The sequence below is a fragment of the Protopterus annectens genome, chromosome 2.part0 (assembly GCF_019279795.1).
Source record: "Protopterus annectens isolate FY-2018-M chromosome 2.part0, PAN1.0, whole genome shotgun sequence".
NCBI lineage: Eukaryota > Metazoa > Chordata > Ceratodontiformes > Protopteridae > Protopterus > Protopterus annectens.
This window is the reverse complement of record NC_056728.1, coordinates 1,424,401,818-1,424,416,396: the sequence shown is the minus strand read 5'-3', so window position 1 is coordinate 1,424,416,396 and position 14,579 is coordinate 1,424,401,818.

Sequence of the window (14,579 nt, the reverse complement as noted above, 5' to 3'; positions counted from 1 at the left end):
CCTGCTGATGTCATCCACTAAGAAATACACCTTTGGGAATAGAGTAGCCCAGTAATCTCTGCGGCATGTCCTTAAACTGTGTAATGCTGTAGTGTGATAAACAAGTTAGGTAGGAGTTCTAATCCCAGACATGGCAACTGTGTGTGTGTATGTGTGTCTCTCTCTGTCTGTGTAAGAAGCAATGATATTTAGGCTAGTCACACTCATTACAATTCAAATGCCCTACTTTGGCAAGGCTGCTGATGTCATCCACTGTGAAATACACCTTTGGGAACTGTGTAGCCCAATAATCTCCATGGCACGTCCTATAACTGCATAATTCCGTAGTCTGATAAGCTAGTTAGGTTGGAGTTCTAATCCCAGACATGACAAGTGTGTGTGTGTGTGTGTGTGTGTGTGTGTGTGTGTGTGTGTGTGTGTGTGTGTGTGTGTTTGTTTGGTTTTGTGTCTCTATGTAAAAAGCAATGCTTTTGACGCTAGCCACACTCACTACAATTCAAATATCCTACTTTGGGAAGGCTGCTGATGTCATTCACTATGAAATACACCTTTGGGAAAAGTGTAGCCCAGTAATCTCCATGGCACATCCTATAACTGCCTAATGCTAAAGTGTGATAAACTAGTTAGGTAGGAGTTAAAATACCAGACATGGCATGTGTGTGTGTGTGTGTGTGTGTGTGTGTGTGTGTGTGTGTGTGTGTGTGTGTGTGTGTGTGTGTGTGTGTGTCTCTGTAGGGAACAATGCTTTTTAGGCTAGTCACACTCACTACAATTTAAATGCCCTACTTTGGTAAGGCTGATGATGTCATTAACTGTGAAATACACCTTTGGGAAAAGTGTAGCCCAGTAATCTCGGTGGCATGCCCTATAACTGCATAATTCTGTAGTGTGTTAAACTAGATAGGTTGGAGTTCTAATCCCAGACATGGCAGGTGTGTGTGTGTGTGTGTGTGTGTGTGTGTGTGTGTGTGTGTGTGTGTGTGTGTGTGTGTGTGTGTGTGTGTGCGTGTGTCTGTCTGTATAGGTAGCAATGCTTTTTAAGCTAGTCACACTCAATACAATTCAAATGACCTAATTTGGCAAGGCTGCTGATGTTAGTCACTGTGAAATAAACCTTTGGGAAAGGTGTATCCCAGTAATCTCCGTGGCGCGTCTATAACAATGGAATGCTGTTGTGTGATATCATACTCTGGTGGGAGTTCTAGTCCCACACATGGCAAGTGTGAATGTTTGATGTGTGTGTGCGTGTGTGTGTGTGTGTGTGTGTGTGTGTGTGTGTGTGTGTGTGTGTGTGTGTGTGTGTATGTGTGTTCCTTTGTTTGTGTAGGGAGCAATGCATTTTAGGCTAGCCACACTCACTGCAGATCAAATGCCCTACTTTGGCAAGGCTGCTGATGTCATTCTCTGTGAAATACACATTTGGTGAAAGAGTACTCCAGTAATCTCCATGGAGTCTCCTATAACTGCTTAGTACTGTAGTGTAATAAACTAGTTCAGTAGGAGTTCCAATCCAAGCATGGCAGGTGTGTCTGTGTTTGTCATTCATATCCTGTGTGGAGGTGGCTGTGAGTGTGTAAAAACTGGGCTCATTGTTGAGCGGGTTTTGCAAATTTCTTATATGGTGGCCCTATTATATGTCACAATGTCCACCTTACAAGGATAACAGACGTGAAATAGCAAAGAGGCTGGGGTGCCAATCCATACCCATACATGTGATACCAAGCCCTGGTGAACAAAGTTAGCAAACCTTGTATTACCCAGAGAACACTCTCAACCCATGTCTCATACACAAACACACTTGCCTAGGCAACAACCACTATGTCAGTAGTGCCCTGCATATTGCCCACAGATAGTAACCATGGTGTGATTGCAGGGGACTACAGAGGGCATGGCACCCTGACCATCAGTACAATAGGAACATTCATGCAGACAGTGTGCCTTCACTATGTTCCTCTCTGGACACATGCAATACCTGTGCTGCCATCATATGTGACCCACAAAGGACATACCATGCCTTAAACACATGCCCTGTAATGACAGATGCCACTGACATCAGGGAATACCTGCATCATGCTATCAATGCAGGTGCAGGGTCAACCTGCTGTCCATTACCAGTTCCCGCCACATGAGGCCAGGACTGGCACATCTGATGATAACAATCTGTGTACACAACATGGGCCAGACACCCCATGTACAGTTCCACATGTCACTGTACATGCATGTGGGACGTGTGCACATCCCAGACACTTGTCCATGTCATGGACTAAAGAACACATACATGGCAAGCAATGCACAGCAATGGCCACATACAATAGTTACCCAGGTGACTGGATGGTGAATACAATACCCACCTGTGTGGGCCAATCAAGACACTACACCCCTGAGCCACACTGCAGACCATTGTCATGTGGCCTGAGACCAAGGTATACCCATCACCTAGCATTGTATAGCCTACTGGCACAGTCAACCACTACACAGCCGTGAAGCAATGCACCCATGATTGTCAGTACTGGCACACTTTGTCTGTGTGTGTGGTGTATGATGCTTTTGACCACATTCACACTCACTACAGCCCCCATTGGCATACTGAAGCATCCTGTCTGATGTCAGAGACCTCCACATACCCGTTGCCCATATAACCTCCACAGTGCTGTATTGTGGCAGAGTAACTAGTGAGGATGTTTATTCCTGACCCTGCCAAGTGTGTCAATGTGTGTGGGTCTCTGAGAGAGTGTGGCTGTGTTGACATTGACACCTGTTCATGTGGACAGGCACGTGTACTACACCTACCATATTGCTACCATATCACTGTTGCAGATGTCACCATCACGTATACGTTTGGAGAGTTCTTCAACATGTAAGCTATGTGGCGCATCCAATAACTGCATAGACATGTGATAGCAATACATAGTCAGTCAGGGGTTTGATACCCTGCACTGGTAGGTGTGTGACACAAAAATGCTTAGATTTTACTCTCCCACCCCCTCCCTGACTTATCCTTGCCTCTGTCTGCCTTTCTCACTCCTTCTCTGGTGGATGTGGAGGCTTACAACTGCTTTGCTTGTGCAGCAGCATGTGATTTGTAAGTGATGTTCATGATCACCTGATGGCCTCTGCATGAATTGCAGCCCTCCTCCAGCTGATTGCATGTGGAACAGCTGTGGTAACTTACCCATAGTCAGTTGTATGGAAACACACTCCAATATCAGGAACATCATGTTGGTGTTGGGTCTTTTCATTCACTGGGAACATGACCTAGATCTGTTGTTTGGCAAACACCATCACAGATGGATTGGGAATTTACTTCTAACAAAATACACTGTGGAAACAGGCCAACACACAGGAGGGGGATGTGCCTGACATCACTGCAGAATGTAAATGTTGCTATTCTGCATTTGGAGTAATGTTGGTTTAACAGGGTATGTGTGAATATGGCTGGTCTACATGTTTTAATACTTGTCATGACAGTGCTATGTTTCAGAGGAAAACCATATCTGTAGGATCATCTGCAGACTGGGCAGTGTGTGGTGCTATTTGTTTCTTGTGTTACTCACAGAGCATCTTTCTGTGAACTGCAGAAGCATAGTGTGAGGATTGCAGTCAGTACATGGTGGCAGACATGAGAGTTACTGACTTCATATCCCTCATAGGACATATGCCACAGCAAGCCCCGTTACAACAGTAAATGTATGAGGTTATCACAGCAACATGTCAATATTGGCCCTGTGTTTGTGCCTCCAGCCACAGCTCTGTCAACCTTTGTACATATGTCATGCAGTAAGAGGTGCATATGTTCTGTACACCATAATTTATTGACATCATATCTGATAAAAAGCCAGGGAGATATCAGACTGCTACACATGTTATGTATAGTAGGGGTTATATTTGAGGACTTAACCTGGGAATTCTGTGGTTGTGTTTACAGTACTGAGGTCTGTGTACTCATTGTGATTGTCGACAGTGTGTGTATTGTGAATATGTACCTTGGCCTGTATACAAACTGTGGTAGATATCATTGTTCTTGGTCCTGTTCAATCTGATGTTACATGCTGCTCCACTGTATGCTGCCCTATCGGCTTACATGTTTGTAGGGCCAAACACACACATGTCCCATACCACAGACAGGCATCGGAGCTCACTGTGTAGTGGCCCAGTATATGTAGAGTTAGTGTGTGAGTGGCACATATGAGGATGGTGTTGACCAAATAGTCCATATACTGTAATATTACGCTACCTACCATATGCGGCTGTGGCAATGTTCACATAGGTTGTAGTTATGCACTTTCACACAGGTATCTTTTACTCTGTGCTGTGACATGCCTGTAGAGCCTGCTATATATGCAGGTACATGTGTATTCCCCCATAAGAAATGTAGGCCAGTGTTGTAGCAGTCTGTCTGTAGCCTGCACAGTGCTTTGTTACTTGCCTAGCAGCTTAGTGTACTTACCCAGTGTGATTTTATGTCCAGATACTTGCCAGCTGTACTGCTGCCAGGCCGCCATAACAGTCATGTATGTCATACAAAGCAGTGGGATGCTGTACAGATGTATGTCACTAACTAGTGGGAATTATGTAGCCATCGCACCTCTGTACCAGTGGTTAGTATGGTCAGGACAAACAGGGCTGTCTGAATGCATAACCTATGGGGCAAATGTATACCAGTATTTATGTGATATACCCATTTACATGGCTATTAACATCTACATTGTCAGGCTTAGTCCACATGTGTTGCACTAAGTGGTTCTGTGTATACCTCTGGACTGAACAGATTGTGCTAGACTGTCCACATGTATTGGCCATATCTCTGCTGTAATCCACAGGATCATTACTGTGCTAGCAGTGGTACTGTACTATGATGTCCTTAGGATGTCTGTCAGTGGCCAATGGTGCACATGTTAAAAGCAGATGTGACATCCCACACAAAACATGTCTGCGAAGACAACCCATATTACAGTAGCAATTGTCTACATATATACCTGCAATACATACCTGACATCCCCTTGCACTAAGAGGTTGGGACTATTGGGGTTAAGTTAGGGCTCCACTCCATGTCCAGGACATATGGTGAACATATATGTATACATACCTATCCATATATCTATATAAATATATACAGATATACATATTGACATACATAGATGGATATGTGTATGTACATATATATATATATATATATATATATATATATATATACACATAAATCATCAGATATATACATATACACAGCAATATATGCCTACACATATGCAGATAGAGATACATATGCACAATTACTTATGGATATCTACATATATATTGACAGTAATAGGTATATCAAAATAGATATGTATGCACATATAGTCATAGATATATCTACATAAATAGGCACATCTGTACACATAGGATGTACATACCTATATAGCTATATATACATATATCTACATATACATATATATATATATATATATATATGTACATACGAAGAGATGTACACATGGCCATATATATGTTGCACTATACAGATGTGTATACAGACATATGTATGAATATACATGTGTATGTACATGTAGAGATATATCAACCTATTATATGTGTATATCCATATTCCTGTCATGTGTAAACCTCACAGTTGTGTATACTCTCTCAGATATATCTCACGTATGTATCTGCTAAGTGTACATTATGTCAAAACAACATATGTGATGCAACAGTCATATTAATAACAAGTATTACACAATTATGGAAGTAAAGGCAATTGTTTAATACTACTCAATATGTGTATTGACAGATATCTTGAAAAAACATCATCTGTCTTCACAGTGGACATGGCACAGTGGTTAAGTGCTGTGCTTTAGTGTACAGGGTCTTGGGTTCAAGACCTGCAAGGGTTGTTCCTTTTGTTGCTGGGCAGAACAAGGGCCATTGGATACAGAGTGATTAAGGCACTTTTAAGCAGTTGTAAGTGAGTTTGCACTGGTTTGCGTGAGGGTAAGCACTGCTAACCTCCGGTTAATGATGCTTACAGAGAGTTAGCTTCAGTATTGCATAACCTGTGTGCACATTGCTTACCCCATGCAAACAGGCTTAAACCCACTTACAAGTGTTTACATATGCTTACTAGTGCTTACTCTCACTTACCACTGCACTAATTTAGACAGTAATGTGTAATGGTTCTTGGGAATGTGGGGAATTTGGAAGCTGTATGGAGTTATCATTCATTATATATTTTCCCTTCCATTTGTATCCCTGATTCCTATGTACATATACTTTATGGGGCATATGAGACTATCTGTGGACTTTGCAACATTATGACACTGACACCTCACATCTGCATTTAATGTAGTACTCCAGTTCACAAATATATGTTATAAAGTAGGTTATGCAACTAAACATATTGGTCATGACATGATTTGACATAGAAAATGGAATGTGATTCAGTAAGACCTGAACCGGGAATGTTTGCTCTTAAGGCGAATGTTCTGCCCACTACACTATTTCTATACTAATTTATTTGCATATATCTTCCTTTTTATCCTCTTCTGCCATTTAACCTGCATTACTCGTAGCTTAGCGATGGGCAAACCCACACACCTATGGTTAAATTTAATCTGTTTCATTAAAAAAAAAAAAAAGAGATCTTTATATTGCTTGTGTTTACTATTGCTCTTGTATATGTGGGGGATGTTGCTGGGGGTATGCAGACACCTATGAGCGGTCTCACTCATTCTTTTAGGGCTTTCTGCTGTTCTTCATTGCAGGGGCATGTATATTCTGGGAACTCTGCTCTCAGACATGCCCTCTGCACTCTTACACGCTCCATATAAGATTAGTAGCTCAGGCAGCGCGCCTTCATTAATATGCATGGTGCTGCCGTCCTGCTCCTAAATGGCTGCTTTCGTGCAGAACTAAGCTATTCCTGCACAGAAGACTAGTAAATCTGGGGCTATATCTAACCAAAGACATGCTAAGACAAATAAAACCTGCCAAAGAGGTATGATAGTAAAATAAAAATAAGCAAAGTAAATTTAGAATAGAGAAGGGGGACCTTCAGTTCAGTAAAATTCTTCAAATTAACAAGGAGGGAAGATCTGCAGTGAAAAAACAGTAAAAGGTAAAAGTGGAAAGAAGGGAGCTTGGAGGAGAAGATCTCTACAGCAAAACTATGTTTATGTGCTGATAGGGTTGTTTTTCAAAGTTAAAATTTGTTGCTTTTAAGAAGGTTGACCTGTAATAACCCAGTGTTCATATTTTCTACTTCACATATACATGCATGTGTGATATTTGCTTTTGTGTGCATGCATTTGTGTTTGTGTGTTTTGTGTGTGTGTGTGTGTGTGTGTGTGTGTGTGTGTGTGTGTGTGTGTGTGTGTGTGTGTGTGTGTGTGTGTGTGTGTGTAAAAAAAAAACTAAATATTTTTTTTTCCAACTGTGGCACCTTCTGACTTTTGCATGTATGATGTCTGCAGCAGGTGAAGCAGAAACTTGGTCTCTTTTTCAGACCTGTTTGGTGCGCATCCCTAGGCTTTAAATGATAGCACAGGTTAAGATCCAGGTTCAAAATGGAATGAAGAGGAAAGTAAAAAATGGAGATTACTATAGTGTGAATCACATGTGCTGTGGAGATTACCCTTGCACCCTGCCTGGGTACAAGATGGGCACAGCAAAGCATACAAATGAATAGACTAGTTTCATATGCACCAGCATTGTTGCAGTAGACTGAGGCCCGCACAGTGTCAATGTGCATGCTTGAGCATTTTGTGGCTCTTGTTTGGTATATAAAATCAGCTACACCAATGAAAGCACTTCCTCATATGTGTTGTCATACAATTCATGGAGCTAAGCATGGCAATGTTTAATTTGATAAGAACTTCATAAATCTGTCCAAACTCTTTGCAAATCTTTTACATTTCACCGTTTTGAAAGCTGCTGTAATTTTACATGAAGGTTGAAGGAAAGTGAGAATTAGGTAAAAAAAAGTTTATTAAAGGCTAAAATAGCTTAAAAGTTTTGAGAAAATGCACTTATTGGTTGATTTCAGTGTAACATCTTCAGGATTAGTCTCCACCTTACTAGTAAGGGAGGAAATATTGCAATAGTACTGAGCGTCTATCTACATATATATTTGGGATGGGTAAAGTGCTATATTTACACATCTCTTCATTACTTTTACTTATATATAGTTGTTACTGCAGACACTAGTCTCTGGCAATAGACATGCACATGACTACACTGCAGACAGCACTCCTGAATTTGAGTAGGAAGTACATGAGGAATTCATTAGTATTCAGTTCCTCCACTCACCATTCAGCAAAGCTTATAAGCCAGCATTTCATTATAAACAATCTTACACATACTATGGAAATAAATTAAAATATAGACATTATTACAAAGGAAAGGCAAAGCCAAGTGTCATAAGTCATGCTTCACTGTGGTTCTGCTAATTTTAAGTTAATGAATGAAAGGATGACTCAAAACTGATTGCACTTTCATGGATGATAAAGTTGTAATTATTTGCAAACGTATCTTCAGGTTAAAATTGATGCACCATCAGGGAACTTATCTAACTGATATGTTTTTATGCATTTTTTTTCTCAATCAGTCATCTGTGCCATTACCATAACTAATAATCCTAATGATAGCAGACAACCATACCTGTCTCCCTTCTTAATAGGTTCATAAGAGATTACTAAGCTAACAGCTCAAGACCCCTTACATGCCTAGCCAGTTTTACCCAGGTTTTATCCAGTTTTCTATCCTTAGGGGAAAGACAACAAAGGTCAGCAAGTGGGGTTTTGACAAATTAAACAAATGGCTTCTGTCCATAAGGGACATGGGTGCCATTCTAGGAGTGAATTTGCAATTTCCCATCCCTTGGTAAAGACTGAGCTTAAAGATGGTCAGGAAAGAACACTGTTTCAGACCAAGGATAACCACCACCATTCTTTAGCTATGCCTGCAACCTCAAAGGCAATACACAATTGTGTACAGAGCTCATTGTAACTGGAGCCCCCTATATTGAGCTAGAAGACACAGCAAACCTATTGGCTGATAAATTCAGCTCCAACTTTATCCCCCTCTCCCCCTCAACCTTGCCTCAGTAAATACCATCAAATATAACTACCCATGCTGTCACTAGGTAACATGTCCTTAATGCTCTCTCTAAGGCCAAGAACACTGCATCAATGGGCCCAGACAATATCCCTGGATGCTTTCTAAATAGCATGAAACATGACCTATCAGACCCTCTGGAATTGGTATTTATCTGTAGCCTCCAAACAGGCTTCATGCTTCATGAATGGAGAAAAGCAACGGTCATCCCTCTGCACAAAGGTGAGCCATCTACAGAGCCATCTACAGACCCTGGAAACTACAGACCCATAAGCATCACTAGTCTTTTATGTAAAGCCATGGAAATAATTATCATGGACATGATCAATAGTGATATAGTAAACCTCCAGACACTGGAACCAACCCAATTTTGTTTTGTCAAGGGCAGGTCATGCCTACTCAACCTGCTGTAAAATGGTCCACACTGCCTACCTTGACCTGGCAAAGGCATTTGGCACTGTAACCACGGAGGCATTATTGACAAACTCGAGAGGTTAGGTAGAAACCCATATGTCACCTGGTGGATGGTCAACTGGCTCACAGACAGGACCCAGGAAGTTAAAATTGGGGAGTCCACCTTTACAAAGAGGCCACTCACAAGTGGAGTCCCTCAGGGATCAGTCCTTGGACCTCTCCATTTAGGCATTTACTTCTCTGAAGTCAAGGCCAATGTCACTTGTCTCTGGCTGATTAAATTTGCAGATGATTGCAAATTAGGAGCTGTCATTGAATCCCACACTGACACAAATGTTCTCCAAGAAGGGCTGATACAGACAAACAACTGGTGTCAGAGCCATGGACTAAAACTAAATGCCAATAAGTGCATAACAGTATCCTTTGGGAAGTCATCCACCCCTGGTAACTATCATTTTAACAACATACATCTCAGAGTTGACCCAGTAATCAGGGACTTAGGAACACACATAGACAGTAATCTAGCCTTTGACCATCATGTGTCTACAGTAATGAGGAAATCATTCTATGCTGCACAACTTATAAACAAAGGTATGGCATCTAAGTCCAAGGAAGTTGTTGTTCCACTGTATTCGTCATTAATCAGACCTATCATTGAGTACAATGCCCCCTTTGGTATGTATCTAACCAGGCATAACCAACAACTGGAACATCCACAAATGTTCCTCACTAAAAGAATACATGGTGTAAATAAAATGTGCTATGCAGACTGCTTCATGGCCCTATCCCTGTATTCTGTCTCCTACATGCTTTTGAGGGAAGATCTATGCCTGGCATACAGGGCATTGTCAGACCCTACTCTGATGGACCTTCTGTATATTCACAAAACAAACAGCACCAGAATTACCCATTCTAAAGACATAAACCTTGCCTGTGATATAAATAAGATCTGCTGGAGAGACAACTATGTATCCCAGTGATGGGCTCTCCAAGAAGCAGAGTTCCTCCCTAACCAAATTCATGTGCAACTTAGACAATTGGATGGAGAACAGGAAAATCATCCCTGATTTGGCACCTATGTCTCTAATGAGCAAAAGCAACCTGTAAATGGTTCATCTCCCAGGCCCCTGCTTGTAAATGTTTCATCACCCAAGCCCTTGCTTACACTTATCAAGGGTATTAGAACTTGTCAGAGATTGGGAATGTATGCAGGTCCAGAGTTTGTTCAATGAATGCCCTAGGCAAAAGAGCTCCATGGCACCCCCTCTTCACCACCCAGTGCCCCCACACTGATCTACCCATACCATCCAGATTACTTTTTTCTTCCTTTTTTCTTATAGTTTGTCTTACTCTTCAGTATTTCCTGTATTAAGTCAACACATTTTAAAGAAACCATTTATTTACTACAAAACATAAAACAGATAAATTGTGTATTCTCCATCTTACTGTATGTATACTACTGTACTATCTAATTATTGTATTTTGCTTATATTTCTGTGGAGCTTTTCTCACTGGGCCTCCATTGAAAATGGGCTTCTGGCCCAGTTGGACTTTCCTGGTAAACAAATGTAAATAAATAAATAAATACATGCTGGAAAAGCACCCCTGCTAGAGCAGTGCCCTAGACAACCACCTAGTTAGCCTATGCCTAAGGCCAGCTATGGATGCATGACTAGGCTTAAAATGTCCCTTGTGGTCATTAGGCTAGTAAACAAGTATGAACCTATAAACCTATATAAATAGGAAACCTATTCCAGAGAAGGGGCAATCTCTGCAACACATATATGTCTCTCCAGCATAATCTATTTATGGCAAAGATCAGGTTTAGATCTTTTTAACGTGTAACCCTCATGCAATTAGTTTTGCAAATATGCAACATTTCCATCAAGGCTCTGTCAGAGACTGCCTTAGGTCAGGCACAGATTTCCTCTCAATAACTGGTAGGAAAATAGATATAGTGATAGGGCTGTTAATTGGTCTGCATAGGACATGTTGAATATATCCTGGATTTTTTTTTTTTTTTTTGAGAGACACCTCTTAGGATGCTCTAACTGTTGCAGGTACCTGGCGAGGTGCATTTCAAATGGTGCATTGTACTCAGTTATTGGTCTGATGAGGGCAAAGTACAGTGGTACTATGACATCCTTAGATCCAGTTGGAATGCCCTTACTTATAAGCTGAGGCAAATAAAAGGATTTCCTCACCACTGTGGGCACACAGTGGTGAAAGTTCAGATTAGTACCCAGAAGTCACACCAATGGGTCCACTCTTAGGGAGGTACTATCAATGGTGTAATTTTCATGGGTATTTGATTTCCCAAAGAGTATTATTATCCACTTATTTACATTTAGTTTGAGGCCATGGCTCTGACTGCATCAGTCCTTTCTGTAGGATATCAACATTGTTTCAGGAGAAACGATTGCCCCAACATGCAGTCATCTGCAAATGTGGTCAGCCAAAGGCCATCTACAATTGCTTTGATATATGAGAACTATATCCTGAACAGGAGGGGGCCCATCACTGAGCCCAGTGGTAATCCACTGGTGATTGGCCTCTTGCTAGATGTAGATTCCCCCATTCTAATAATGTGTCCTATCAGTGACCCATTTGGCTATCCATCAAGTGAAATAAAGGTTTATGCCCGGTTTTGTGAGTTTTCTATAATATTGAGTGTGTGTGTGTTGTGTCAAATGCCTTGGCCAGGTCAAAGTAGGCAGTATGCACTGTCTTACCGTCATCCATGTCCTTGGTGACTTTCTCAAAGAAGTCCACCAGACAAAGCAGACAGGACCTGCCCTCAACAAAGCTAAACTGGGATGGGTCTGGAGTCTGGAGATTTCCTATGTCATTGTTAATCAGGCCCATGAGTATATTTTCTATAGCCCTGCATATCAGACTAGTCAGACTTATGGGTAAGTAGTTTCCTGAGTCCACTGATGTTTCCCCTTTCTGCAGAGGGATGACTGTTGCTGTCTTCCACTCTACTGGGACAAAGCCTGTCTGGAGACTATGGTTAAATAGAGTGGGTCTGCTAGATTATGTTTCAAGCTGTTTAAAAGGCACCCTGGCATTCCATCAGGCCCCACTGATGGTATGTTTCAAGATTTAGAGAGTGCAGTGATAATCTGCTCTTTTGTGATAATAGGCAAAGGACTGATAGGGACATTCTATGGAGAGTGATTGCAGGGGATGAGGGGGTGAAATATGAGCTGAATTTATCAGCCATCAGGTTTGCAATTTCTTCTGAGTATAGGTATTGCCACCTACAGCCAACTTAGCACATTGTTGAGTGTTTTCCTTAAGATTTTGGACATAACTAGAAAATGCTTTGTGGTTATCCCTTGCTTGGGAGGCTATTTTAGTCACATATTTAGCTTTTGAAGACTTGACCATCCTTGATATGTCTGTTGACACTAATGAGGGATTTTCTCTCTGTTGTGCACCCTCTCACTTACTACTAGACAAAATTTCTTCCTTCTGTTATATAATCTATTTATTCCAGGGGTCCACCAGGACGACTTGTTTTTCTGACTAGACCTCAGTTTATTTTGGTGAGGTACTGCCTTTCTATGAAGTTGGTTAAGGGGTTGTACAAGACATGTATGTGTACTTCTGCATAGACCTCCATGTTTTCTGTGATGGGGGAGCTTTAAGATTACCTGTGCTATAAGTTAATAGAAGGCAATTTGCCTTGGAAAAATTCTTTAGGGTTTTAGAGTTTGGTAAGGTTCTACAGTTACATTTATTTCAGAGGAGACCGATTTATGATTTCTTCTTACCATTGAAGACATCATACTGTGGAGGGGTGCCATGCTCCCTCATGTTTGTGAGTTCGATGTCAAGGATATTTCTGCTCTTTGTGGGAGTGCAGACTTGCTGTTCCAGATCATTTGCAGTGACGAAGTCCAGGAATCTCTAAGCCTGTATGTTATTGGTTGTGTGTGTTTCCCAGATTATGGAGTGGTAGTTAAAATTGTCCATGAGAGGTGCCTTGGGCTGAATGGTAAGTAATTCTAGTAATTTCAGGTATGTGGAGTGGCTTCATGGTTCATGCTTGGTGACCTGTAGCAAGTGATGTTGTGGGTAATTATGCCCGTGGTCAGCTGGACATGGAGTAGCTCAGGCGAGTCATCCTGCTTGAAAATCTATGTAAATGGAAACACCTCTTTTTTTTTTCTTTACAAAGGGTGGTCTGAATGTGTGATAGGCATTTTAGCTTTGCACTGCTGGAATGATTTCTGCAGGCTTGAACCATGCAGCATTCTCCATGGTGAGGAAAGCTTCCAGGGAGTGCAGTTTCTTGTTAAGACTCCTAGCACTGAGCAATAGTACCTTCAGCTTGGCATATGACAAATTTTTTACCTTGGTAGTTCAGTTGGTTTGGCACTGCATAAAAAATACACTATGGGAGTGGCTAATGCCTTGGTGCCTAGGTGAGGCTTTCACTGGGGAGGGTAGTGTAGGTTTGGGCATAGGGAGTTCGACATCATCCATGGCTGGGATGGATTCGCATCTGCAGTTGGTGAGTTTAGCTTTTGGGCTTCAGCCTGATGATTGCTTAGTTACACAGGCCCTGGAGCAAGGTAGTTAATGGTATTTTTGACCCCTTACATACCTTCCTCAGTGAAAGAAAAATATCAGGAAGGGGGAGTATGTTGACATCTTTCATTTAATTGATACAGAAGGGGTTCAGCTTTTGTTGGGATCAGAAACTGCAAATAGCAAAGGTATTTTGGCAGCTCTAGCAGCCTTGAGGCAAAGGAGAGTAGGTAGATTGTGACTGAGAACTTGGAAAATCGAGTGTTGAGCTTTGTGTACTATATGGCAGTTTGGTTGGTGAAAGATAGTGCCTTGGCCTTTCTGTTCTTGGTGTATTTCCTTACAATCCAATAAAAGCAACAACTATGGGCTGGTAACATTTGGTTGTGGTATGATCAGAAGTTTCACAAGTGGAAAGCAGTTGATCAATCCCCACATTGTGAGGTGAGGCAGCTGGACATATGGTTGGCCACTATGATGTATAGCTTTGGTGCTGTTAGCAGAAGGGGGTAAGGTAGAAGGAAAAGGGTGGGGGTGTG